Consider the following 15876-nt stretch of genomic DNA (forward strand, 5'->3'; position numbering starts at 1 on the left):
ACGAGGAGAGAGAAACCACTGTATAACCCAGAAATATGAGTCCTCTAAGTGAGAAGTAGACATCCCCTGATGTATAATGCAATGGAAAATTCCAAGAGGAACGTACCGTATTCCTAAGCCTGTCCATTTAATTTGTGGTCACCTTTTCCCCGTGATTCCGTGGGACGCACCGCTAGGAGCTGGTGAAGAATGCGGACTCTTAAGTGATTTTCCATTCTTCCCCACCGAACGCAATGGTAAGCATTTTAAATGCTCAGAGTGCCACCACCCTTTGGTGTCCGCCTGCAAGGCGGGGTGTTTGCGATCGTCTTACGTTAAGTAATGGGGGTAATGAGATTTGTGTTCCTGTCTTTGGATGCAGGAGTCATAAATCTTGAGCGACTTAACAGCTCTTGAGCAGAGATTTCACGAGAGCTTGGGGTTCCAGAGGTCTGTTTGCTCCATCAGACATCTGTAGACAATAGCTCACCAAGATCCTCCAGCGGCGTTACAAGTCACACGACACCAGTTTCCTCTTCGATAACTCAGGGAAACACACGGGCTCCCTGGTCTCACATGAGACATTCTGCAAATATGTCTGCATGACTTCAACTATGCAGATAATTTTCCCTTCTGTTTTAGCAAAATCTCTCTGTTTTCTATCACTCACAACTTTTTTTTTTTAAGTCTTTGGAAGAAAAAAAAATTCCCAATGTTTATGTTACAAATATAAATTATATCAGTTTCCCTAGCTTGGCGATTATAAGAACATGTAGAAAGACACTTTATTTCTTAAATACAGAAACTTTCCTTTCAGCAGTAATTCAAAAAGACATAAGGAGGGGAACAAAAGACAGGTTCATTGTAGATTTGGGAGATTATATGCAAGTAAGAAAATCTTAGTGAAAGAGAATGGAAAAAGAAAACAGAAAACAAAACTTTTTTGATTTGTTGTATCAATATTTTCAAAGTGTTTCAGGAGACTCACTCAGGACTGATGTAAAACTTTGGTGATATTTCTTCTCAGATAAATATGTTCTCTTTTTGGCTTTAGGTAAACTTATAAAAACCTAAATTAAGTGTTGTTTCTTGACTCGACCTGCTCATATAAGTGAACGTGAAAAGGATATGTGTCAACTTCTTCCTCATTTTCTGAATGATCACTGTCCAAAAGCATCCTGATAAGATTTGTACTCTTCATTCCAAATTTTTATATGAATACACGTTACTGTAATTTTTTGGAAATGATATCTGGCACACGTTTTCTTCTTGGTACTTATTTTCCGCAGATCCTCACCGTTAAAATCAGCCTTTGGTCCTGAAGCTCATGCCTCTAGGAAAGGATAAGCATGTAAGAAAGATTAGAGTTGAATTCCTGGCTTTAAAAAGAGGAAGATAACGATTCTCTTACTTCATAGCAGAAGTACAGGTCTTAGGATGTTCCTGGTGGTATCAGTGGGCAAAATTCCAGCTCCCAATGCAGGGGGGCCTGGGTTCAATCCCTGGTCAGGGAACTAGGATTCCCACATAGTGCAACTGAGAGTTTGCATGCCACAACTAAAGATCCTGTGTGCTGCAACTAAGACCAGCTCAGTTCAGTTCAGTTGCTCAATTGTGTCTGACTCTTTGTGACCCCAGAGACTGCAGCATGCCAGGCTTTGCCAACAAAAGTTCATCTAGTCAAAGCTATGGTTTTCCCAGGAGTCACGTAAGGATGTGAGACTTGGACCATAAAGAAAGCTGAGCACCAAAGAACTGATGCTTTTGAACTCTGGTGTTGGAGGAGATGCTTCAGAGTCCCTTGGACTGCAAGGCAGATCCAACCAGTCCACCCTAAAGAAAATCAGTCCTGAGTATTCATTGGAAGGACTGATGTTGAAGCTGAAACTCCAGTACTTTGACCACCTGATGTGAAGAGCTGACTCATTTGAAAAGACCCTGATGCTGGGAAAGATTGAAGGCAGGAGGAGAAGGGGACGACAGAGGACGAGATAGTTGGATGGCATCACTGACTCGAAGGACATGAGTTTGAGCAAACTCCAGGAGCTGGTGATGGACAGGGAGGCCTGGCATGCTGCAGTCCCTGGGGTCGCAAAGAGTCGGACACGACTGACTGACTGAAGTGAACGGAAGTTCACTGAAGAGTTTAAAATGGGTGGATTGTGGCTCTATACATTTGCTGACAGACTTCCGTACACGTGGCAGATTTAGTACACTTCCTGCCCTAAGTAACTACAGGGCTGGGTCAGCACCACCTGAGTCTCCCCAACCCCCACCCCCCAGCACTCCCCCAGTCCTCCCCCTACCCACTGGGGCATCATCACACCCAGCGTGGGTGGGTGGGCCTTGATTTCCATAGCAACCACCAATCAGGTGAATCCTGCTCTATCCCCCTCAGGGAACTGCCTGAGGCTCCCAGGACCTTGGACCCCAAAGGTGTCTTCCTCCCTGCCTATATGATTCAGAGATGCTTCATCCACTCCAAGGCCTGGCTTTATGCTGGAAATTACTGAGCATTGATTTGAAGTGGTGTTCAGTCAGAGGGCCTTAAAGTATGCCAGAATAAGGGGAAGAAAGGAGCAAAAACCAGGAAAATTGCAAAAGAAAGAAAAAAAAAAAAACAGATCCAAAGCCCCAAGTAATCTCTCCGTGAACCAACAAAGACTTTTATGTGACATCAGTCAGGCGTCAACATTCAAGAGACTGGAACACAAATCTTCTGTTACGTCCGGTTCCACATGCACAACGTGAATCCTTCAACATCATTTAATAAGAACACTGGAAGGTATATGTGATTTAAAAAAAAAAGAGCCTAATGATGCCAACATTAACATATGAAATATCAACTGTGAAATGTCCGCCCTAAACCGTGTATACTGCCTGGTAACCAGTTTGGTGGGGATTCCAACATGGTTGCTACTCCTCAGTGAACAATGCATTGCTGTGAGAGACGGAACTTACTAAGCAGGAGAAACACTAAAGGTCTAAGGATTTATACAAACTTCATTTACTATTCCCTACTGCAAGAGAAGACTCTGCACATAGACATCACCAGATGGTCAACACCAAAATCAGATGGATTATATTCTTTGCAGCCAAAGATGGAGAAGCTCTATACAGTCAGCAAAACAAGATCGGAAGTGGACTGTGGCTCAGATAATGAGCTCCTTATTGCCAAATTCAGACTTAAATTGAAGAAAGTAGGGAAAACCACTAGACCATTTAGGTATGACCTAAATCAAATCCCTTATGATTATACAGTGGAAGTAAGAAATAGATTTAAGGGACTAGATCTGATAGCTAGAGTGCCTGATGAACTATGGATGGAGGTTCGTGACATTGTATGGGAGACAGGGATCAAGACCATCCCCATGGAAAAGAAATGCAAAAGAGCAAAATGGCTGTCTGGGGAGGCCTTACAAATAGCTATGAAAAGAGAAGCAAAAAGCAAAGGAGAAAAGGAAAGATACAAGCATTTGAATGCAGAGTTCCAAAGAATAGCAAGGAGAGATAAGAAAGCCTTCCTCAGCGATCAATGCAAAGAAATAGAGGAAAACAACAGAATGGGAAAGACTAGAGACCTCTTCAAGAAAATTAGAGATACCAAGGGAACATTTCATGCAAAGATGGGCTCGATAAAGGACAGAAATGGTATGGACCTAACAGAAGCAGAAGATATTAAGAAGAGGTGGCAAGAATACACAGAAGAACTGTACAAAAAAGATCTTCACAACCCAGATAATCACGATGGTGTGATCACTGACCTAGAGCCAGACATCCTGGAATGTGAAGTCAAGTGGGCCTTAGAAAGCATCACTACGAACAAAGCTAGTGGAGGTGATGGAATTCCAGTTGAGCTATTTCAAATCCTGAAAGATGATGCTGTGAAAGTGCTGCACGCAATATGCTAGCAAATTTGGAAAACTCAGCAGTGGCCACAGGACTGGAAAAAGTCAGTTTTCATTCCAATCCCAAAGAAAGGCAATGCCAAAGAATGCTCAAACTACCGCATAATTGCACTCATCTCACACGCTAGTAAAGTAATGCTCAAAATTCTCCAAGCCAGGCTTCGGCAGTACGTCACCTGTGAACTTCCAGATGTTCAAGCTGGTTTTAGAAAAGGCAGAGGAACCAGAGATCAAATTGCCAACATCCTCTGGATCATCGAAAAAGCAAGAGAGTTCCAGTAAAACATCTATTTCTGCTTTATTGATTATGCCAAAGTCTTTAGCTGTGTGGATCACAAGAAACTGTGGAAAATTCTAAAAGAGACTGGAATCCCAGACTACCTGACCTGCCTCTTGAGAAACCTATATGCACATCAGGAAGCAACAGTTAGAACTGGACAGACTGGTTCAAAATAGGGAAACGAGTACCTTAAGGCTGTATATTGTCACCCTGTTTATTTAACTTCTATGCAGAGTACATCATGAGAAACGCTGGGCTGGAAGAAGCACAAGCTGGAATCAAGATTGCCGGGAGAAATATCAATAACCTCAGATATGCAGATGACACCACCCTTATGGCTGAAAGTGAAGAGGAACTAAAAAGCCTCTTGATGAAAGTGAAGGAGGAGAGTGAAAAAGTTGGCTTAAAGCTCAACATTCAGAAAATGGAGATAATGGCATCTGGTCCCATCACTTCATGGGAAATAGATGCTGAAACAGTGGAAACAGTGTCAGACTTTATTTTTTTGGGCTCCAAAATCACTGCAGATGGTGACTGCAGCCATGAAATTAAAAGACGCTTACTCCTTGGAAGGAAAGTTATGATCAACCTAGATAGCATATTGAAAAGCAGAGACATTACTTTGCCAACAAAAGTCCGTCTAGTCAAGGCTATGGTTTTTCCAGTGGTCATGTATGGATGTGAGAGTTGGACTGTGAAGAAGGCTGAGCACAGAAGAATTGATGCTTTTGAACTGTGGTGTTGGAGAAGACTCTTGAGAGTTGCTTGGACTGCAAGGAGATCCAACCAGTCCATTCTAAAGGAGATCAGTCCTGGGAGTTCATTGGAAGGACTGGTGCTAAAGCTGAAACTCCAATACTTTGGCCACCTCATGCAAACAGTTGACTCATTGGAAAAGACTCTGATGCTGGGAGGGATAGGGGGCAGGAGAAGGGGACGACAGAGGATGAGATGGCTGGATGGCAACACCAACTCGATGGACATGGGTTTGGGTGGACCAAATCCATGTCATCCTTTGCCATCTCATCCTTTGTCATCCCCTTCTCCTCCTGCCCTCAATCTTTCCCAGCATCAGGGTCTTCTCCGATACAGAAAGGGCTTGTGATAAACTCAAGACCCAGTTGAGATTACGGAAGTCTGCTGATGAAAGACCGAAGGCTTTCCACTCCGACAAGGATATAAAGGAGAGAATGTTCACTCTCATCTTTATTCACGGCTGTATTGGAGCTCACGGTGCAATAACACAGTGGATTGCGTTACTTAAGGTAAGAATATTAACAAGGTAGAGGTAATGGTCTATCACTGCAGAGACATGCTTTTCTGGGTAGAAAGTGCTGAGATGTACAAGCCACTACAGGGCTTCCCTGGTGGCTCAGTGGTGAAGAATCCGCCTGCCAACGCAGGGGACACAGGTTCGATCCCTGATCTAGAAAGGTCCCACCATGCTGAGGGGGCAGCTAAGTCCGTGTCTTACAACTACTGAGTCTGTGCTCGAGAAACCATGAGCCACAACTTCTGAAGCCCGTGTGCTCTAGAGTCCGTGGTTGCCAACAAGAGAAGCCGCCACACTGAAAATACCTGTGCGCCTCAACTCTAGAGGAGGCCCTGCTCGCCGCAAGCCCATGTGCAGCAACAGAGACCCAGCATAGCCCTCACATAAACACTTAAAAAAAATCTAATTACTTTCATTATTCCACTCTCAGGTCAGTTCAGTCGGTCAGTCGTGTCCGACTCCTTGCGACCCCATGGACTGCAGCACGCCAGGCCTCCCTGTCCATCACCAACTCCCGGAGTTTGCTCAAACTCATGTCCATCGAGTCGGTGATGCCATCCAACCATGTGATCCTCTCAGCTCATCTATTCCATGCTAGGTTAACAAAAGTAAATAACTAGTAGTCCTAATGAGTGAATTCAGCATGGGTATGGAATCAAAGGTCAATAAACAAAAGGTCAGTCTTTTTACACAGCATAGTACCGAACAAACGGAATTTCGAGTACCAAAATGCCATCCACAGTAACCTCATAAAACAGAGAACAGTGGAGATAAATTGAACAAAAGTGGAGCAAGACCTCTACCCTGAAATAACAAAACAGCGCTGAGAGGGAATTAAAAGCCGATTGAGATACATGAAAAGGTAAATCACAGTTAACAATTAGAAGACTCAGTATCATCAAGCTCTCGATTGTCTGCAGATTATCCAGAGATGGAATGCAATTCTAATGATCATGCCAGCAAGCTTTGTTGACTAGCAACTCCTGACATTCATGAGGAGTTGTCAAGGGCCCAGAAGAGCCAAATGACTTTTGAGGAAAAAAAAAAAAATCTGGAGGTTCACATGACTTGTTTTGAGTACTGACTCTGAAGCTAGAGGGGTCAAGACTGAATCAGGGACTTCCCTGGTGGTCCAGGGGGTAAGACGCCACTTTCCCAATGCAGGGGGCCCTGGGATCTATCCCTGGTCGGAGAAATAAAAGTCACATGCTACACGCAGCTAAAGATCCTGTATGCCACAATTAAGAAGAGGCACAGCCAAATTTGAAAAAGATTTGAAAAAAAATATGTAAGTCTACACGTAGACTTGTTCACGTAAGCTTTACTCATCAGTGCCCAATGCTGGAGACCCACCACTGTTTGGTGCACAGGAGGAGAGACCAGCACACTGTCTACTGATGCTAGGAATGTCCTCGGTACAAGCGATGAGCTGTTTATACACCCCCACACCACGGGTGCGCCTCGAGAACGCTACGCCTGGGAGAAAGGAGCCGATCACCAAAGAGAAGACTCTGTAAGACAAAATTTACAGGATGTTTGACAACTTGCAGGTGAATCCACCGTGAATCTGGGAACAGGTGGCTGGCGGGGAGGGCTGACTTGGAGGGGGGCTCAGATCAGTGGGTAGGCACACGAGGGAACTTCCTGGGGTGCTGCAATGCTCGGCGTTTTCACACGGGGTGTGTTTCATATGGGTATGTGTATTGTACACTATTCCTCAAACTGTGCTGTGCTTAGTCACTCAGTTGTGTCCGACTCTTGGTGACCCCATGGATTGGGGCCCGCCAGGCTCCTCTGTCTGTGGGATTCTCCAGGCAAGAAGACTGGAGTGGGCTGCCATTCCCTTCTCCAGGGGATGTTCCCAACCCAGGGATCGAACCCAGGTCTCCTGCACTGCAGGCACATTCTTTACTGTCTGAGCCACTATTTGGGGAGCCCATAATAAGATAATGCCTAAGTATGTAATTCACATATAAGAAAATCTATCTGGCACTGAAAATTAACAAATTTATACCCTCATCTCACAGCATGACTGAAACTCAAACACAATTTTGTGGAAAAAGGCAAACACTCGAGAACAGGGATACTACGATGTCATTTCCATAACATAAGCACGTTGAGTCATACTTGTGTATTGTTTACAGATGCCCATGCACAATAAAGTGTAACAGCTCATAAGGGGGTAATCAGATCAGATCAGATCAGATCAGTCGCTCAGTCGTGTCCGACTCTTTGCGACCCCATGAATCGCAGCACGCCAGGCCTCCCTGTCCATCACCAACTCCCGGAGTTCACTGAGACTCACGTCCAAGGGGGTAATAAAGACCACAAAAAGATTGTTAATTATGTGTGGGGAGGGAAGGAGGGGGCTGGAGGACTGGGACCAATCCACCTGGTCGATGACTCCATCTGTAACGCTTTAAAAACATCGATAACAAATGAGGTGAAATACAAAAGCTCAGGGCAAGGTGCAAAACTGTTCATCAGAGCATTCCTTATACTCGTCTCTGTGTTAAAAATGACTTTATGATTGGAAAGCACTGACAATAAACATGAATAAAAATATAACCAATGAGACAGCAGCAGAGCAAACATTCATACCGAGGTCTACCACCAAAGTTGTTATTCTTGTATTATTTTATGAAGGATTTTCTTCTTTCTCCAGGCATAACTTTATATCCTGACTCTGATTTGTTTTTAAGTCTTCTATCTTCCTTCCTAAAATTCCTTCCCTTTGCCACTTTCCCTATTCGTCATGAATACAATAGACTTAAGAAAGGCGCAAACACACACGCTTGTGAGCAGCACTGTGTTTTCACTATGGTCTATTCACGGGCAGAGAGAAACGCACACAAGAGGATCTGATTTCACCGCAGAACGGAACACTTCGGGCTCAGCGTTGGAGTCTGGTCCACGCGTCATTGCTTCCAGACCCTCATGCCCAGGCATGATGAAGTGTGAACTCAGGAGAACTTTCAGTGAAACCAGCACCACCATCGCCGGGTATATTTCCAAGGAGAAGTCGGCCGAGGCACATTCTCAGCTTACCGGCCAGCTTTAGAAAGGATCGGGGTTGCCATAAAAGCAACCTTTCCTGTAAACTTGAAACACTGTTTAGATCATTTACATAAACCTTGCCTGGCTTTCTTTCCTCTGCTGCAGACGTCACTTTGCAGCTGTCAGACTCCTCACCTTAGAACAGAGAAATCCAGGGAAGGTGGGGAGAGAGGTCTGGCATTGACAATGTTTCAAAACAGTTGCTGCTTTTCAAAACTGCAGAATAGTAACTACTTTATAGCTGGAGACACCCTGCATGCGTGCACCACCCACTTCCCTCTGCAGGGCCGTCTTGTCCATTGCAACCGCAGGGGAATGACCACTCAGGGCAGGACTCCCCATTCATTTCTTTCTGCAGGGATACACACATTCTTTCCACGCATGTGACAACTGCTACACACAGTGATTTGGGGGATACAAACATTTCCTGGTGCAGCAGCCTTGGAGGGGAAAGAAACTGACTTTTACATGCATCCTGTGTGCTGTGTGGGCTCCCCTGGTGGCTCACAAGGTATAAAGAATCCTCCTGCAATGCAGGAGACCCAGGCTCAATCCCTGGGTCGGCAAGATCCCCTGGGGAAACGGAATGACCACTCAGTCCAGTATTCTCGCCTGGGCAATCTCATGGACAGAGGAGCCTGGCGGGGGGTCGCAAAGACTCGGACATGACTCAGCGACTCTTTAACTTTCTGTGTCGTCTGCGTGGGACTGTCATATTTCACTCTCGAATGGTCGGGAATGGCAATCTGACGCTCGCCTCACCCAGGAGTAACATGAGCTCAGAGACACACACACATGCGTGTGCGCGTGGCTCTCCGGTTCACGCCTCAGCCCCCCCCTCCCCGGTTTCTGTCTCCACTCTCCCCTGTTGCCCCTGAGCCATCAAAGCCCACCTTTCCCACCCTACCAGCCACTCCTTTCACTCCCTGCCTCCTGCCGCCCGCCTGACCCCACTGCCTCTAACCTGGGGACACGCTGGAAGCTCCCTTGACCCCTGGGTTTCCTCTGCTGCGTCCTAAGCTTTTGCAGCAAACCTGCACTTGGCGGGCAGGAGGTCAGTTCTGCAGAAGACGGATGGAGATGAAACAGAATGCAGGTCCACTGCCTGCAGCCCTGTGATATGGAACTAGGGGCACCGCCCCCAGGGAGACTGTTCCTCCACCTTTAACAGTAAATCCTTCCCTAGAAGACGCTGTGAGAACGGCACGGAGTCTCACCAATTCCACGGCTGCCTTGCGACAGCCACCTGCTAAACATCTGCCTTGTCTCTAAGGTAAAGTTTCCGTAGTCAGCGCAGCCTCTTCTCAGCCCTGTTTTGAACCTACACATGAGACTCAGGGTTTCTAAGTGGCTCAGATCGTAAAGAATAATCTGCCTGCAGTGCAGTAGACCTGGGTTCAACCTCAAGTGAGGAAGATCTCCCAGAGAAGGGCACAGCAACCCACTCCAGTATTCTTGCCTGGAGAATCCCATGGACAGAGGAGCCTGGTGGGCTACGCTCCACGGGGTCGCATAGAGTCAGACACGACTGAGCGACTAACACTTTGCTTTGTTTATGAGACTCAGGACTCGATAGAAAACAGCAGCCCAGGTAATACTCTTTGAATTTAAAATTCCAGATAAGCAAAAAGGATCTACTGTAGAGCTCAGGAAACTCCACATGATACTCTGTATAAGACCATCTGGGAAAAGAATCTAAAAAAGAATTGATACAGTTCAGTTCAGTCACTCTGTCATGTCGGACCCTTTGCAACCCCATGGACTGCAGCATGCCAGGCCTCCCTGTCCATCACCAACTCCTGGAGCTTGCTCAAACTCATGTCCGTTGAGTCGGTGATGCCATTCAACCATCTCATCCTCTGTTGTCCCCTTCTCCTCCTGCCCTCAATCTTTCCCAGCATCAGAGTCTTTTCTGATGAGCCAGTTCTTTGTATCAGGCAGCCAGAGTATTGGAGTTTCAGCTTCTGTCTGTGTATAATTCAACCACTTTGCTGTACATGATGCTAACATTGTCAATCAACTATGCTCCAGTATAAAATTTAAAAAAAAAATGAGCTCTAAAAGATAAAAACATATATACATTTCCAATCTCTTGTAAAGATGTTGTCCTCCTCCAGGGGATCTTCCCAATGCAGGGATCGAACCCACATCTCCTGCATCTTCTGCTTTGCAGGCAGATTTTTTTCCTTCTGAGCCACTGAGGAAGCCCTGTAAGGATGCAGCTTTCTTTAAGTAAACTTTTAATTTTTTAAAATTCCTGGATATTACATGCCTACCGTGTGGAATCTATAAAAACGGTACCGATGAACTTATCGGCAAAGCAGAAACAGAGACACAGACATAAAGAACAAATCCATGGATACCAAGGAAGGAGGAGGGGGTGGGAGGAACCAAGGAAGGAGGAGGGGGTGGGAGGAACCAAGGAAGGAGGAGGGGGTGGGGGGAACTGGGAGATTGGGACAGATGTATCTACACTTAGTATGTATAAGATGTCGTGATGGACTCTTTGCGACCCCATGGACTGCAGCCCACCAGGCTCCTCTGTCCATGGGACTCTCCAGGCAAGAATACTAGAGTAGGTTGCCATGCCCTCCTCCAGGGCATCTTCCCGACCCAGGGATCGAACCTGGGTCTCCTGCAAATTGCAGGCAGATTCTTTACCAACTGAGCCAGAAGGGAAGCCCATGGTGTATAAAATGGAAAAACTAAGGACAACTTGCTGTACAGCACAGGGAACTCTACTCCAAGCTCTGTGGTGACCTAAATGGGAAGGAAATCCAAAAGAGAAGGGGAAGTATGTATACACGGAGCTGACTCGGTTTGCTGTACAGCAGAAAGTAACACAACATTGCAAAGCCACTCCAAAAAAAAAGTTAATAAATTAAAAAAAAAAAAAAAAAGGAAAATCCTGGACATACAGCAAAGTTGGGGGGACGTGCTAATAGAGAGAGCTGTATTAGACCCCGTTACCCATTACGGCAACTTCTTCCGTGACCACAGGGCAGTTGCCATGAGTAAGACAGTCACGACTACCATCCGCCCTGCAGAGTACATTTGGTTTCCTAATGCCTGCACCAGCCTCCTCTGCCTCATCCCAGGTCCCGTTTAGGACCTCACACTGCACTCGTCTTCAGGTCCCACCCTGCTCCTCCTAGGTGTGACACTCCTGTTTTTTCACGACCTTGATGACACTGAGGAGTGCTGCTCAGGAATTCGTGCTAATAGAGGATGTCCCTCCATCTCCGCTTGGCAGATGCTTTTGGGAGCATCACAGTGCAGTTACAGGTCTGGAGCGCGGCGGGGAGAATACCCCAGTGGGGAAGACTCCTGTCCCCACAGCACTCTGGGGCCGTGATAAGGATGCTGTGCGAAGTGCCTGGAAGCAATCATGTGCTAGTAACGAGTGCCTGGTTCTGAAAGAGCCTTCCACGCTTCTGGAACCCTACTTTTACAGAATGCCTTTGCTCGGGGTGTCCTGTCTGGAGTAGGCTTCTCGGCAGCGCGTGGATGACAGAGGTCACATGTTCCCGACAGGACCGATGAGCGCTGAGCTCAGGGTCACGGAAATGAACAAACAGAAAAGCGGATGGGCCACGGTGGCTTTGGGAAACGCCTCCCTGCACCGATGGCTTTCAGAGCGCCAGCCTGACTATCTTCTGTCCTCTGTCATTACCAGCTGCACCAGGCCCTTGGCTCACGGTGCATACATATGTGTTCTCGGGCACACGTGGCTCTGTGTGTGGGCCCCCCGGCTCGGCCCGGGAGCTGGGCCTCCAAGAACAGGAGAATTCTTCCCACTAGGACAGCAAATCGGTCCTTCAGAAACGTGAGCTTCGTGGAAAGGATGCACGCAAGGCATGCAACTTCCTGTCTCGCAAGGCCACCCAGCAGAGACCAGGGACGGCAGTGATTTTAACTGAGTCAGTACTGGTGGCATTTGAACGCTGGTGTTGGAGAAGACTCTTGACAGTCCCTTGGACCGCAGGAGATCCAACCAGTCCATCCTAAAGGAGATCAGTCCTGAATATTCACTGGAAGGACTGATGCTGAGGCTGAAACTCCAGTACTTTGGCCACCTGAGGCAAAGAAACAACTCATTTGAAAAGACCCTGATGCTGGGAAAGATTGAGGGCAGGAGGAGAAGGGGGCGACAGAGGATGAGATGGCTGGATGGCATCACCAACTCGATGGACATGAGTTTAAGTAAACTCCAGGAGTTGGTAATGGATAGGCAGGCCTGGCGTGCTGCAGTTCATGAGGTCGCAAAGAGTCGGACACAACTGAGTGACTGACCTGAACTGAACCCTCACCGTGCTGTGGAACCCCCCTGCCTGGCATCTCCACTGCACGCCCCTCTGGGTCACCCCCAAAGCCCATGGGCAGCAACAGTGTCCGTGTTGTGGTCTCACCCCTGGCTTGCTCCCTCGTCTGCACTGGGGCTGGGGACACCGAAGAGGCCCCCTCGATTCCCGTGGGCCCTGCTCCTGAGTCTCTCCAAGACCCCGGCTGCCTTCACGGCTCTGTGCTGGTCCACCGTCAGTCTGTCCTTCCCGCCCGATCACGGCGTCTGAAGGTTTCCAGCTCAGAGTCCCACCTCGGCTACACCGGGCACGCAGCCTGCAGTATTTTGCATCACGCCTTCCGACGCTCCTTTCAAGTTGGCTAGCGACGCCATGAGATCACTTCCGCTTGGACGTGTTCCCTCCCTCTGCGTCAGCGTATGTTTCCACTTCCTCCTGCCCCGTGTCCATCACAGGGACTTCTCTTCTGCAAACGAGTCTGTGATCGCCCAGGCTTCCAGGCTTGGATGTTGACTACTCTATCGGGTTCAGCGCTCGGTCACTCCCTGTCAAATCCAGCCACCCGCGTTCCGGAGCACAGAACTCATCAGGTCCTCCTCGGAAACGGCCTTCAAGCAGGCATCTCTTTGCTACCACCTCACCCGAGAAGATCCCCTTTCCTGCTCACCGTGTCTCTCTGTCTTTAGTTCATCAACCTCCTAACTCCCAGCCTCATCTCCTCCAACACCGCAGGGTTTTCCCGCATCACGGGTTCACGGTCCAACCTCCACCCATTTGTCCTCACCTCACTCCCTTCTCTCTCACCCATTCCTCTGGTTTGGAAAAAGAAAACAAAACCTTCTCACTTAGTAGCATTTCTGGATTTACAGACAAGCTGTGAAGACATCACAAACTGTCCTTGGTGCCCACGCATCCAGGCTGCCCTTCAGGTCAAGCCTTTGGGCCCCAAGGGTATGTCTGTCAGGCTAAGGAAAACCCAAATCCTTGCACTGCTATTGACCAGACTAGGTTTTGTCAGACTTTTAAGAGTTTTGTTACTGAGGTTCCTTTTTTTCCATTCTGGCCTGCAATTTTGGCCACTGTCTTTGGGGGACGTGGTCTTTGTCCACCCTGGATGGGCACTTGTCTCGTTCTGGGTGACCCTGACAGATCTGAGAGGCACTGGTCAGGTTTGTTTGTTTCTTTTCTTTTGCAGAACCCATTTAATCTGGGTTTACAGGATGTTTTTGTCATGGGGTGACTGGGGTTCTGGGTTCTGGAGAGGAATACCACAGAGGTGAGGTGCCCTGGTCTCTTTGAGGTGACGTCAGATCAACAGGGACAAGCTGTCCACGTGGCATTGCCAGGGGACAGAGTGTTTGCCCACCTTTCGACCACAGTGACTATTCCCCCTTTCCACGTGCTGTTCTGGAAGCCCTTCACTCAGTTCAGTCACACTCAAGAGATCTGGCGATGGAAGCTCGTGGCACTGTGCTTGCAAACTTACTTCTAACTTTCTTTTTTTTTTATTCCACCCACAATACACTGATCCTTTCTCCAGTTCATGGTCTACAAGACAGCCTGAGGGACTTCCCTGGTGGGCCACAGGCCAAGACTCTGAGCTCCCAGTGCAGGAGGCATGGGTTCCATCTCTGGTCGGGGAGCTAAATCCCACAGGTCACAGCAAGAGATCTCGCGTGTATATACATATATATGTTATTTGGAGATTATATACACACATATATTTATATATATGGGGCTTCCCTGCTAGCTCAGCTGGTAAAGGATTCGCAGGCAAAGCAGGAGACCTCGGTTTGATTTGTGGGTCGGGAAGCTCCCCTGGAGAAGGGAGAGGCCACCCACTCCAGTATTCTCAGGCTTCCCTGGTGGCTCAGATGGTGAAGAATCCATCCGCCTGGAATGCAGAAGACCTGGGTTTGATCCCTCAGGTCAGGTCAGTTCAGTTGCTCAGTCGCGTCTGACTCTTCAACCTCATGGACTGCAGCATGCCCTTGGTTGGGAAGATCTCCTGGAGGAGGGCATGGCAACCCACTCCAATATTCTTGCCTGGAGAATCCCCGTGGACAGAGGAGTCTGGTGGGCTACAGTCTGTGGGGGTGCAAAGAGTCAGACACAATTGAGAGACTAAGCACAACACATAAAATGCACACACAAACACACACACACACACAGGAGACAGAACCCACTCCAGTATTCTTGCCTGGAGGACCCCATGGACAGAGGAGCCTGGCAGGCTAAAGTCCATAGGCTCACAAGAGATGGACATGACTTAGCTACTAAACAACCACACACACACACACTTTTACTGGTTCTATTCCTCTGGAGAACCCTAATACAAAACAAAAACTAAACCAGACCTATTGTGTGAGTATGTATACATACACACACATCTATTGCTTCTAGTCCTGACTAATAGAACATAGGAACTTAAACAGACCTGTGTGTGTACGCATAGGTATGTATGTGTACAAACATACACACACCTGTTGGTTCCAGTCCTGATGAATACAATGCAGAAACTAAACCAGACTTGTGTGTGTGTTAACTCACATATATACACACTTTATTGGTTCTGTGTGTGCTAAGTTGCTTCAGGGTTCTGCATTTCTCTCTTTATTCCCGACTTCTGCTCCAAGACTTCTACCTCTCCTACAACGGAAATCTTGTCTCATGCAACACTGTGTCCATGAGACACACTCAAAAGATAACTTGTTAACAGAAATGAAAGACCCATTCGTGGAGATCTTACGTTTATGTCCTCGACCACAAGATCGTATGTCTAGTACCACAGTGACACTGACACGGGTTTAATGAAGACAATGTTGAAGAATTTTTCATTGCAAAGCTGACAGCATGTGAGGGCTCTGAAAAGTAGCCTGTTTTAAACAGGGGGCGTATGTACAATATGTAGGTAGCTTGTGCTTTTTAGGGCTTCCCTGGTGGCTCAGATAGTAAAGAATCTGCCTACAATGCAGGAGACCCAGGTTCGATCCCTGGGTTGGGGAGATCCCTTGGAGGAGGGCATGGCAACCCCTCAGTATTCTTGCCTGGAGAATCCCATGGACAGAGAAGCCTAGC

At 47.4% G+C, this 15876-nt stretch overlaps 1 protein-coding gene across 3 annotated transcripts in view; it reads right to left on the reverse strand.

Annotated features, from left to right (window-relative positions):
* LOC101902122 (uncharacterized) overlaps positions 1-15876 on the reverse strand; it is a 493329-nt gene that overhangs the window by 57727 nt on the left and 419726 nt on the right. Inside the window, exon 12 of one of the 3 annotated variants that reach the window (XR_009493623.1) lies at positions 10944-14886. The exons of the other annotated variants lie outside the window; for them this stretch is intronic. The gene's annotated coding sequence lies outside the window, so the exon portion shown is untranslated. Of the gene's footprint in view, positions 1-10943; positions 14887-15876 lie in introns of those variants that run through there. 3 annotated transcript variants of the gene reach the window in all.

The sequence above is a fragment of the Bos taurus genome, chromosome X (genome assembly GCF_002263795.3).
Source record: "Bos taurus isolate L1 Dominette 01449 registration number 42190680 breed Hereford chromosome X, ARS-UCD2.0, whole genome shotgun sequence".
NCBI lineage: Eukaryota > Metazoa > Chordata > Mammalia > Artiodactyla > Bovidae > Bos > Bos taurus.